This window comes from Triticum aestivum, chromosome 4A (assembly GCF_018294505.1).
Source record: "Triticum aestivum cultivar Chinese Spring chromosome 4A, IWGSC CS RefSeq v2.1, whole genome shotgun sequence".
NCBI lineage: Eukaryota > Viridiplantae > Streptophyta > Magnoliopsida > Poales > Poaceae > Triticum > Triticum aestivum.
Genome location: NC_057803.1, coordinates 621,920,497 through 621,931,821, shown reverse-complemented (window position 1 = coordinate 621,931,821; position 11,325 = coordinate 621,920,497). Strand labels below are relative to the sequence as shown.

At 43.0% G+C, this 11,325-nt stretch overlaps 12 non-coding genes and 2 pseudogenes across 12 annotated transcripts; all 14 read right to left on the bottom strand.

Annotated features, from left to right (window-relative positions):
• Positions 1 to 827: 827 nt before the first annotated feature.
• On the bottom strand, positions 828 to 928 carry LOC123088841 (U6 spliceosomal RNA). The gene has a single exon (XR_006442126.1). It is a non-coding gene; the product is annotated as a U6 spliceosomal RNA (small nuclear RNA).
• A 375-nt stretch (positions 929 to 1,303) lies between these two features.
• LOC123088721 (U6 spliceosomal RNA) lies at positions 1,304 to 1,406 on the bottom strand. The gene has a single exon (XR_006442032.1). It is a non-coding gene; the product is annotated as a U6 spliceosomal RNA (small nuclear RNA).
• A 1,050-nt stretch (positions 1,407 to 2,456) lies between these two features.
• Positions 2,457 to 2,536, bottom strand: LOC123088818 (uncharacterized; annotated as a pseudogene).
• Positions 2,537 to 2,932: 396 nt separating this feature from the next.
• LOC123088740 (U6 spliceosomal RNA) lies at positions 2,933 to 3,035 on the bottom strand. The gene has a single exon (XR_006442050.1). It is a non-coding gene; the product is annotated as a U6 spliceosomal RNA (small nuclear RNA).
• Positions 3,036 to 4,084: 1,049 nt separating this feature from the next.
• LOC123088856 (U6 spliceosomal RNA) lies at positions 4,085 to 4,185 on the bottom strand. Its single transcript, XR_006442132.1, has one exon. It is a non-coding gene; the product is annotated as a U6 spliceosomal RNA (small nuclear RNA).
• Positions 4,186 to 4,560: 375 nt separating this feature from the next.
• Positions 4,561 to 4,663, bottom strand: LOC123088760 (U6 spliceosomal RNA). The gene has a single exon (XR_006442069.1). It is a non-coding gene; the product is annotated as a U6 spliceosomal RNA (small nuclear RNA).
• A 1,049-nt stretch (positions 4,664 to 5,712) lies between these two features.
• Positions 5,713 to 5,813, bottom strand: LOC123088840 (U6 spliceosomal RNA). Its single transcript, XR_006442125.1, has one exon. It is a non-coding gene; the product is annotated as a U6 spliceosomal RNA (small nuclear RNA).
• A 375-nt stretch (positions 5,814 to 6,188) lies between these two features.
• On the bottom strand, positions 6,189 to 6,291 carry LOC123088753 (U6 spliceosomal RNA). Its single transcript, XR_006442062.1, has one exon. It is a non-coding gene; the product is annotated as a U6 spliceosomal RNA (small nuclear RNA).
• Positions 6,292 to 7,341: 1,050 nt separating this feature from the next.
• Positions 7,342 to 7,442, bottom strand: LOC123088855 (U6 spliceosomal RNA). The gene has a single exon (XR_006442131.1). It is a non-coding gene; the product is annotated as a U6 spliceosomal RNA (small nuclear RNA).
• Positions 7,443 to 7,817: 375 nt separating this feature from the next.
• LOC123088739 (U6 spliceosomal RNA) lies at positions 7,818 to 7,920 on the bottom strand. Its single transcript, XR_006442049.1, has one exon. It is a non-coding gene; the product is annotated as a U6 spliceosomal RNA (small nuclear RNA).
• A 1,049-nt stretch (positions 7,921 to 8,969) lies between these two features.
• On the bottom strand, positions 8,970 to 9,070 carry LOC123088854 (U6 spliceosomal RNA). Its single transcript, XR_006442130.1, has one exon. It is a non-coding gene; the product is annotated as a U6 spliceosomal RNA (small nuclear RNA).
• A 375-nt stretch (positions 9,071 to 9,445) lies between these two features.
• On the bottom strand, positions 9,446 to 9,548 carry LOC123088767 (U6 spliceosomal RNA). The gene has a single exon (XR_006442076.1). It is a non-coding gene; the product is annotated as a U6 spliceosomal RNA (small nuclear RNA).
• Positions 9,549 to 10,597: 1,049 nt separating this feature from the next.
• LOC123088826 (uncharacterized) lies at positions 10,598 to 10,677 on the bottom strand (annotated as a pseudogene).
• Positions 10,678 to 11,073: 396 nt separating this feature from the next.
• On the bottom strand, positions 11,074 to 11,176 carry LOC123088730 (U6 spliceosomal RNA). The gene has a single exon (XR_006442040.1). It is a non-coding gene; the product is annotated as a U6 spliceosomal RNA (small nuclear RNA).
• Between the last annotated feature and the right edge of the window lie 149 nt (positions 11,177 to 11,325).

Genomic DNA, 11,325 nt, shown 5'->3' with positions numbered 1-11,325 from the left:
AACGAACGATGCTTGGACACAAAAAAATACTATAGTTGTTGCCGCGCGTGGGGGGAGGGCACATGCACGTTTAGGAAAGGAGGGATCAACAAAACCTTTTGGTTGTTCACAATTTATGAATGGTGGATTATGCAAATCAAAACTTTTTTAAAAGCAAACTTGTGCGTGAAGGAGCTTAGACGATATCAAGTTATTGCCACAAGTACATATTGCAAAGACCATAGTGCCAAAAGGTTCATGCTAAGCTGGCTTACCGTGTCTTTGGTGTGACTAGATATATAAAATGGTATGCAACATATATAATTTTCTACATAAAGATTGAGATTTCACCGGTTGACCTATGTAATTCATCGACCACTGATTATTGTACACTAAAGACAAAAAGGTTTGAAGATGAGATTCTTTCGAGTGTACCACAATCCAGCCTAGTGTCCGAGAGAGTTTTCTCACAAGTCATAGATGAGTTTGCTAGGTGGTAACATAAACAAATTAGACTAATGAAACATATTTTTTGCGTTATGACCGAATCATAGTTGATGGTAAGGAACAAAGACAATAAAAAATTGAAGGAACACACTACATGTGGGAGGACTGAAACGGAAGACTAATCCATAAACGTGTGATAATAGATTAAAAAGCTAAAAGTTACTCCAGAAAGGTTATATCTGCAATAACAAAGAAGAGAAAGCGTGTGGATCAAAATTGAAAAAGGCAGTATTGAGGACCTCTCTGATAGAGAAACTAAACTAAAGAGCCTTTCGGTACGAATAGCTGCACACGCAAGTGCAAGAAACAAGGTTCCAGTGATTTGCACGGAAAATCTCAAATAAAATTTGGACCATTTCTCTATTTGCGCGTGTCATCCTTGCGCAGGGGCCATGCTAATCTTCTTTGTATCGTTCTACGGATGAGGCTCGCTGCGGCGCTCTGCCTTATAAACCAGTCCGACTCTCCCCGGCTGGCCGATGTGGGACTAAACAAACGAGCGTTTGTTTTGCCCAGGGCCTTTCCATAGGGCGTGTGGCAGGCCGCCAGTTGCAAGCCGGATCTCTCTTGATGTGGCCCAAATTAATGGAAGAGCATAATGGGCCCTTGTGTTTTTTGTTAGGGAATAACAAACGATGCTTGACACAAAAAAATACTATAGTTGTTGTCGCACGTGGGGGGAGGGCACATGCACGTTTAGGAATAACCTCGTTGTGCTCTTCTGATAGAGAAAGGAAACTAAAGGGCCTTTCTGTACGAATAGCTGCACATGCAAGTGCAAGAAAAAAGGCTCCAGGGACTTGCGCAGAAATCTCAAAAAAATTTGGACCATTTCTCGATTTGTGCGTGTCATCCTTGCGCAGGGGCCATGCTAATCTTCTCTGTATCGTTCCAATTTTATCGGATGTCCCCGAAGGGACGATGCTAGCTGCTGCGCTCTTCCTTATAAACCAGACCGTCTCTCCCCGGCTGGCTGATGTGGGACTAAACAAACGAGCGTTTGTGTTGCCCATGGCTGTGTCTAGCCATACCTAGATTCCATCGGGCGCGTGGCAGAACGCTAGTTGCAAGCCAGATCTCCATTGATGTGGCCCAAATTAATGAAAGAGCATAACATGCCATCGTGTTTTTTGTTAGGGAAAAACGAACGATGCTTGGACACAAAAAAATACTATAGTTGTTGCCGCGCGTGGGGGGAGGGCACATGCACGTTTAGGAAAGGAGGGATCAACAAAACCTTTTGGTTGTTCACAATTTATGAATGGTGGATTATGCAAATCAAAACTTTTTTAAAAGCAAACTTATGCGTGAAGGAGCTTAGACGATATCAAGTTATTGCCACAAGTACATATTGCAAAGACCATAGTGCCAAAAGGTTCATGCTAAGCTGGCTTACCGTGTCTTTGGTGTGACTAGATATATAAAATGGTATGCAACATATATAATTTTCTACATAAAGATTGAGATTTCACCGGTTGACCTATGTAATTCATCGACCACTGATTATTGTACACTAAAGACAAAAAGGTTTGAAGATGAGATTCTTTCGAGTGTACCACAATCCAGCCTAGTGTCCGAGAGAGTTTTCTCACAAGTCATAGATGAGTTTGTTAGGTGGTAACATAAACAAATTAGACTAATGAAACATATTTTTTTGCGTTATGACCGAATCATAGTTGATGCTAAGGAACAAAGACAATAAAAAATTGAAGGAACACACTACATGTGGGAGGACTGAAACGGAAGACTAATCAATAAACGTGTGATAATAGATTAAAAAGATAAAAGTTACTCCAGAAAGGTTATATCTACAATAACAAAGAAGAGAAAGCGTGTGGATCAAAATTGGAAAAGGCAGTATTGAGGACCTCTCTGATAGAGAAAGTAAACTAAAGGGCCTTTCGGTACGAATAGCTGCACACGCAAGTGCAAGAAACAAGGCTCCAATGATTTGCGCGGAAAATCTCAAATAAAATTTGGACCATTTCTCGATTTTTGCGTGTCATCCTTGCGCAGGGGCCATGCTAATCTTCTTTGTATCGTTCCAGGGACGATGCTAGCTGCGGCGCTCTGCCTTATCAACCAGTCCCACTCTCCCCGGCTGGCCGATGTGGGACTAAACAAAAGAGCGTTTGTTTTGCCCAGGGCCTTTCCATAGGGCGCGTGGCAGGCCGCCAATTGCAAGCCGGATCTCTCTTGATGTGGCCCAAATTAATGGAAGAGCATAATGGACCCTTGTGGCTTTTGTTAGGGAATAACAAACGATGCTTGGCACAAAAAAATACTATAGTTGTTGCCGCACGTGGGGGGAGGGCACATGCACGTTTAGGAATAACCTCGTTGTGCTCTTCTAATAGAGATAGGAAACTAAAGGGCCTTTCTGTACGAATAGCTGCACATGCAAGTGCAAGAAAAAAGGCTCCAGGGACTTGCGTGGAAATCTCAAAAAAATTTGGACCATTTCTCGATTTGTGCGTGTCATCCTTGCGCAGGGGCCATGCTAATCTTCTCTGTATCATTCCAATTTTATCGGATGTCCCCGAAGGGACGATGCTAGCTGCAGCGCTCTTCCTTATAAACCAGACCGTCTCTCCCCGGCTGGCCGATGTGGGACTAAACAAATGAGCATTTGTGTTGCCCATGGCTGTGTCTAGCCATACCTAGATTCCATCGGGCGCGTGGCAGGCTGCTAGTTGCAAGCCAGATCTTTCTTGATGTGGCCCAAATTAATGAAAGAGCATAACATTCCCTCGTGTTTTTTGTTAGGGAATAACGAACGATGCTTGGACACAAAAAATACTATATTTGTTGCCGCGCGTGGGGGGAGGGCACATGCACGTTTAGGAAAGGAGGGATCAACAAAACCTTTTGGTTGTTCACAATTTATGAATGGTGGATTATGCAAATCCAAACTTTTTGAAAAGCAAACTTGTGCGTGAAGGAGCTTAGACGATATCAAGTTATTGCCACAAGTACATATTGCAAAGACCATAGTGCCAAAAGGTTCATGCTAAGCTGGCTTACCGTGTCTTTGGTGTGACTAGATATATAAAATGGTATGCAACATATATAATTTTCTACATAAAGATTGAGATTTCACTGGTTGACCTATGTAATTCATCGACCACTGGTTATTGTACACTAAAGACAAAAAGGTTTGGAGATGAGATTCTTTCGAGTGTACCACAATCCAGCCTAGTGTCCGAGAGAGTTTTCTCATAAGTCATAGATGAGTTTGTTAGGTGGTAACATAAACAAATTAGACTAATGAAACATATTTTTTTGTGTTATGACCGAATCATAGTTGATGGTAAGGAACAAAGAAAATAAAAAATTGAAGGAACACACTACATGTGGGAGGACTGAAACGGAAGACTAATCCATAAACGTGTGATAATAGATTAAAAAGCTAAAAGTTACTCCAGAAAGGTTATATCTGCAATAACAAAGAAGAGAAAGCGTGTGGATCAAAATTTAAAAAGGCAGTATTGAGGACCTCTCTGATAGAGAAACTAAACTAAAGAGCCTTTCGGTACGAATAGCTGCACACGCAAGTGCAAGAAACAAGGTTCCAGTGATTTGCACGGAAAATCTCAAATAAAATTTGGACCATTTCTCTATTTGCGCGTGTCATCCTTGCGCAGGGGACATGCTAATCTTCTTTGTATCATTCTAGGGATGAGGCTCGCTGCGGCGCTCTGCGTTATAAACCAGTCCGACTCTCCCTGGCTGGCCGATGTGGGACTAAACAAACGAGCGTTTGTTTTACCCAGGGCCTTTCCATAGGGCGTGTGGCAGGACGCCAGTTGCAGGCCGGATCTCTCGTGATGTGGCCCAAATTAATGGGAGAGAATAATGGGCCCTTGTGTTTTTTGTTAGGGAATAACAAACGATGCTTGACACAAAAAAATACTATAGTTGTTGCCGCACGTGGGGGGAGGGCACATGCACGTTTAGTAATAACCTCGTTGTGCTCTTCTGATAGAGAAAGGACGCTAAAGGGCCTTTCTGTACGAATAGCTGCACATGCAAGTGCAAGAAAAAAGGCTCCAGGGACTTGCGCGGAAATCTCAAAAAAATTTGGACCATTTCTCGATTTGTGCGTCTCATCCTTGCGCAGGGGCCATGCTAATCTTCTCTGTATCGTTCCAATTTTATCGGATGTCCCTGAAGGGACGATGCTAGCTGCTGCGCTCTTCCTTATAAACCAGACCGTCTCTCCCCGGCTGGCTGATGTGGGACTAAACAAACGAGCGTTTGTGTTGCCCATGGCTGTGTCTAGCCATACCTAGATTCCATCGGGCGCGTGGCAGGCCGCTAGTTGCAAGCCAGATCTCTCTTGATGTGGCCCAAATTAATGAAAGAGCATAACATGCCATCGTGTTTTTTGTTAGGGAAAAACGAACGATGCTTGGACACAAAAAAATACTATAGTTGTTGCCGCGCGTGGGGGGAGGGCACATGCACGTTTAGGAAAGGAGGGATCAACAAAACCTTTTGGTTGTTCACAATTTATGAATGGTGGATTATGCAAATCAAAACTTTTTTAAAAGCAAACTTGTGCGTGAAGGAGCTTAGACGATATCAAGTTATTGCCACAAGTACATATTGCAAAGACCATAGTGCCAAAAGGTTCATGCTAAGCTGGCTTACCGTGTCTTTGGTGTGACTAGATATATAAAATGGTATGCAACATATATAATTTTCTACATAAAGATTGAGATTTCACCGGTTGACCTATGTAATTCATCGACCACTGATTATTGTACACTAAAGACAAAAAGGTTTGAAGATGAGATTCTTTCGAGTGTACCACAATCCAGCCTAGTGTCCGAGAGAGTTTTCTCACAAGTCATAGATGAGTTTGCTAGGTGGTAACATAAACAAATTAGACTAATGAAACATATTTTTTGCGTTATGACCGAATCATAGTTGATGGTAAGGAACAAAGACAATAAAAAATTGAAGGAACACACTACATGTGGGAGGACTGAAACGGAAGACTAATCCATAAACGTGTGATAATAGATTAAAAAGCTAAAAGTTACTCCAGAAAGGTTATATCTGCAATAACAAAGAAGAGAAAGCGTGTGGATCAAAATTGAAAAAGGCAGTATTGAGGACCTCTCTGATAGAGAAACTAAACTAAAGAGCCTTTCGGTACGAATAGCTGCACACGCAAGTGCAAGAAACAAGGTTCCAGTGATTTGCACGGAAAATCTCAAATAAAATTTGGACCATTTCTCTATTTGCGCGTGTCATCCTTGCGCAGGGGCCATGCTAATCTTCTTTGTATCGTTCTACGGATGAGGCTCGCTGCGGCGCTCTGCCTTATAAACCAGTCCGACTCTCCCCGGCTGGCCGATGTGGGACTAAACAAACGAGCGTTTGTTTTGCCCAGGGCCTTTCCATAGGGCGTGTGGCAGGCCGCCAGTTGCAAGCCGGATCTCTCTTGATGTGGCCCAAATTAATGGAAGAGCATAATGGGCCCTTGTGTTTTTTGTTAGGGAATAACAAACGATGCTTGACACAAAAAAATACTATAGTTGTTGCCGCACGTGGGGGGAGGGCACATGCACGTTTAGGAATAACCTCGTTGTGCTCTTCTGATAGAGAAAGGAAACTAAAGGGCCTTTCTGTACGAATAGCTGCACATGCAAGTGCAAGAAAAAAGGCTCCAGGGACTTGCGCGGAAATCTCAAAAAAATTTGGACCATTTCTCGATTTGTGCGTGTCATCCTTGCGCAGAGGCCATGCTAATCTTCTCTGTATCGTTCCAATTTTATCGGATGTCCCCGAAGGGACGATGCTAGCTGCTGCGCTCTTCCTTATAAACCAGACCGTCTCTCCCCGGCTGGCTGATGTGGGACTAAACAAACGAGCGTTTGTGTTGCCCATGGCTGTGTCTAGCCATACCTAGATTCCATCGGGCGCGTGGCAGGCCGCTAGTTGCAAGCCAGATCTTTCTTGATGTGGCCCGAACTAATGAAAGAGGATAACATGCCCTCGTGTTTTTTGTTAGGGAATAACGAACGATGCTTGGACACAAAAAAATACTATAGTTGTTGCCATGCATGGGGGGAGGGCACATGCACGTTTAGGAAAGGAGGGATCAACAAAACCTTTTGGTTGTTCACAATTTATGAATGGTGGATTATGCAAATCAAAACTTTTTTAAAAGCAAACTTGTGCGTGAAGGAGCTTAGACGATATCAAGTTATTGCCACAAGTACATATTGCAAAGACCATAGTGCCAAAAGGTTCATGCTAAGCTGGCTTACCGTGTCTTTGGTGTGACTAGATATATAAAATGGTATGCAACATATATAATTTTCTACATAAAGATTGAGATTTCACCAGTTGACCTATGTAATTCATCGACCACTGGTTATTGTACACTAAAGACAAAAAGGTTTGGAGATGAGATTCTTTCGAGTGTACCACAATCCAGCCTAGTGTCCGAGAGAGTTTTCTCATAAGTCATAGATGAGTTTGTTAGGTGGTAGCATAAACAAATTAGACTAATGAAACATATTTTTTTGTGTTATGACCGAATCATAGTTGATGGTAAGGAACAAAGAAAATAAAAAATTGAAGGAACACGCTACATGTGGGAGGACTGAAACGGAAGACTAATCCATAAACGTGTGATAATAGATTAAAAAGCTAAAAGTTACTCCAGAAAGGTTATATCTGCAATAACAAAGAAGAGAAAGCGTGTGGATCAAAATTTAAAAAGGCAGTATTGAGGACCTCTCTGATAGAGAAACTAAACTAAAGAGCCTTTCGGTACGAATAGCTGCACACGCAAGTGCAAGAAACAAGGTTCCAGTGATTTGCACGGAAAATCTCAAATAAAATTTGGACCATTTCTCTATTTGCGCGTGTCATCCTTGCGCAGGGGACATGCTAATCTTCTTTGTATCATTCTAGGGATGAGGCTCGCTGCGGCGCTCTGCGTTATAAACCAGTCCGACTCTCCCTGGCTGGCCGATGTGGGACTAAACAAACGAGCGTTTGTTTTACCCAGGGCCTTTCCATAGGGCGTGTGGCAGGACGCCAGTTGCAAGCCGGATCTCTCGTGATGTGGCCCAAATTAATGGGAGAGAATAATGGGCCCTTGTGTTTTTTGTTAGGGAATAACAAACGATGCTTGACACAAAAAAATACTATAGTTGTTGCCGCACGTGGGGGGAGGGCACATGCACGTTTAGTAATAACCTCGTTGTGCTCTTCTGATAGAGATAGGAAACTAAAGGGCCTTTCTGTACGAATAGCTGCACATGCAAGTGCAAGAAAAAAGGCTCCAGGGACTTGCGCGGAAATCTCAAAAAAATTTGGACCATTTCTCGATTTGTGCGTGTCATCCTTGCGCAGGGGCCATGCTAATCTTCTCTGTATCATTCCAATTTTATCGGATGTCCCCGAAGGGACGATGCTAGCTGCAGCGCTCTTCCTTATAAACCAGACCGTCTCTCCCCGGCTGGCCGATGTGGGACTAAACAAATGAGCATTTGTGTTGCCCATGGCTGTGTCTAGCCATACCTAGATTCCATCGGGCGCGTGGCAGGCTGCTAGTTGCAAGCCAGATCTTTCTTGATGTGGCCCAAATTAATGAAAGAGCATAACATGCCCTCGTGTTTTTTGTTAGGGAATAACGAACGATGCTTGGACACAAAAAATACTATATTTGTTGCCGCGCGTGGGGGGAGGGCACATGCACGTTTAGGAAAGGAGGGATCAACAAAACCTTTTGGTTGTTCACAATTTATGAATGGTGGATTATGCAAATCCAAACTTTTTGAAAAGCAAACTTGTGCGTGAAGGAGCTTAGACGATATCAAGTTATTGCCACAAGTACATATTGCAAAGACCATAGTGCCAAAAGGTTCATGCTAAGCTGGCTTACCGTGTCTTTGGTGTGACTAGATATATAAAATGGTATGCAACATATATAATTTTCTACATAAAGATTGAGATTTCACTGGTTGACCTATGTAATTCATCGACCACTGGTTATTGTACACTAAAGACAAAAAGGTTTGGAGATGAGATTCTTTCGAGTGTACCACAATCCAGCCTAGTGTCCGAGAGAGTTTTCTCATAAGTCATAGATGAGTTTGTTAGGTGGTAACATAAACAAATTAGACTAATGAAACATATTTTTTTGTGTTATGACCGAATCATAGTTGATGGTAAGGAACAAAGAAAATAAAAAATTGAAGGAACACACTACATGTGGGAGGACTGAAACGGAAGACTAATCCATAAACGTGTGATAATAGATTAAAAAGCTAAAAGTTACTCCAGAAAGGTTATATCTGCAATAACAAAGAAGAGAAAGCGTGTGGATCAAAATTTAAAAAGGCAGTATTGAGGACCTCTCTGATAGAGAAACTAAACTAAAGAGCCTTTCGGTACGAATAGCTGCACACGCAAGTGCAAGAAACAAGGTTCCAGTGATTTGCACGGAAAATCTCAAATAAAATTTGGACCATTTCTCTATTTGCGCGTGTCATCCTTGCGCAGGGGACATGCTAATCTTCTTTGTATCATTCTAGGGATGAGGCTCGCTGCGGCGCTCTGCGTTATAAACCAGTCCGACTCTCCCTGGCTGGCCGATGTGGGACTAAACAAACGAGCGTTTGTTTTACCCAGGGCCTTTCCATAGGGCGTGTGGCAGGACGCCAGTTGCAAGCCGGATCTCTCGTGATGTGGCCCAAATTAATGGGAGAGAATAATGGGCCCTTGTGTTTTTTGTTAGGGAATAACAAACGATGCTTGACACAAAAAAATACTATAGTTGTTGCCGCACGTGGGGGGAGGGCACATGCACGTTTAGTAATAACCTCGTTGTGCTCTTCTGATAGAGAAAGGACGCTAAAGGGCATTTCTGTACGAATAGCTGCACATGCAAGGGCAAGAAAAAAGGCTCCAGGGACTAGCGCGGAAATCTCAAAAAAATTTGGACCATTTCTCGATTTGTGCGTGTCATCCTTGCACAGGGGCCATGCTAATCTTCTCTGTATCGTTCCAATTTTATCGGATGTCCCCACAGGGACGATGCTAGCTGCAGCGCTCTTCCTTATAAACCAGACCGTCTCTCCCCGGCTGGCTGATCTGGGACTAAACAAACGAGTGTTTGTGTTGCCCATGGCTGTGTCTAGCCATACTTAGATTCCATCGGGCGCGTGGCAGGCCGCTAGTTGCAAGCCAGATCTCTCTTGATGTGGCCCAAATTAATGAAAGAGTATAACATGCCCTCGTGTTTTTTGTTAGGGAATAACGAACGATGCTTGGACACAAAAAAATACTATAGTTGTTGCCGCGCGTGGGGGAAGGCACATGCACGTTTAGGAAAGGAGGGATCAACAAAACCTTTTGGTTGTTCACAATTTATGAATGGTGGATTATGCAAATCAAAACTTTTTTAAAAGCAAACTTGTGCGTGAAGGAGCTTAGACGATATCAAGTTATTGCCACAACTACATATTGCAAAGACCATAGTGCCAAAAGGTTCATGCTAAGCTGGCTTACCGTGTCTTTGGTGTGACTAGATATATAAAATGGTATGCAACATATATAATTTTCTACATAAAGATTGAGATTTCACCGGTTGACCTATGTAATTCATCGACCACTGGTTATTGTACACTAAAGACAAAAAGGTTTGAAGATGAGATTCTTTCAAGTGTACCACAATCCAGCCTAGTGTCCGAGAGAGTTTTCTCACAAGTCTTTGATGAGTTTTTTAGGTGGTAACATAAACAAATTAGACTAATGAAACATATTTTTTTGCGTTATGACCGAATCACAGTTGATGGTAAGGAACAAAGACAATAAAAAATTGAAGGAACACACTACATGTGGGAGGACTGAAACGGAAGACTAATCCATAAACGTGTGATAATATATTAAAAAGATAAAAGTTACTCCAGAAAGGTTATATCTGCAATAACAAAGAAGAGAAAGCGTGTGGATCAAAATTTAAAAAGGCAGTATTGAGGACCTATCTGATAGAGAAAGTAAACTAAAGGGCCTTTCGGTACGAATAGCTGCACACGCAAGTGCAAGAAACAAGGCTCCAGTGATTTGCGCGGAAAATCTCAAATAAAATTTGGACCATTTCTCGATTTGTGCGTGTCATCCTTGCGCAGGGGCCATGCTAATCTTCTTTGTATCGTTCCAGGGACGATGCTAGCTGCGGCGCTCTGCCTTATCAACCAGTTTGACTCTCCCCGGCTGGCCAATGTGGGACTAAACAAAGGAGCGTTTGATTTGCCCAGGGCCTTTCCATAGGGCGCGTGGCAGGCCGCCAGTTGCAAGCCGGATCTCTCTTGATGTGGCCCAAATTAATGGAAGAGCATAATGGGCCCTTGTGTTTTTTGTTAGGGAATAACAAACGATGCTTGACACAAAAAAATACTATAGTTGTTGCCGCACGTGGGGGGAGGGCACATGCACGTTTAGGAATAACCTCGTTGTGCTCTTCTGATAGAGAAAGGAAACTAAAGGGCCTTTCTGTACGAATAGCTGCACATGCAAGTGCAAGAAAAAAGGCTCCAGGGACTTGCACGGAAATCTCAAAAAAATTTGGACCATTTCTCAATTTGTGTGTGTCATCCTTGCGCAGGGGCCATGCTAATCTTCTCTGTATCGTTCCAATTTTATCGGATGTCCCCGAAGGGACGATGCTAGCTGCAGCGCTCTTCCTTATAAACCAGACCGTCTCTCCCCGGCTGGCCGATGTGGGACTAAATAAACGAGCGTTTGTGTTGCCCATGGCTGTCTCTAGCCATACCTAGATTCCATCGGGCGCGTGGCAGGCCGCTAGTTGCA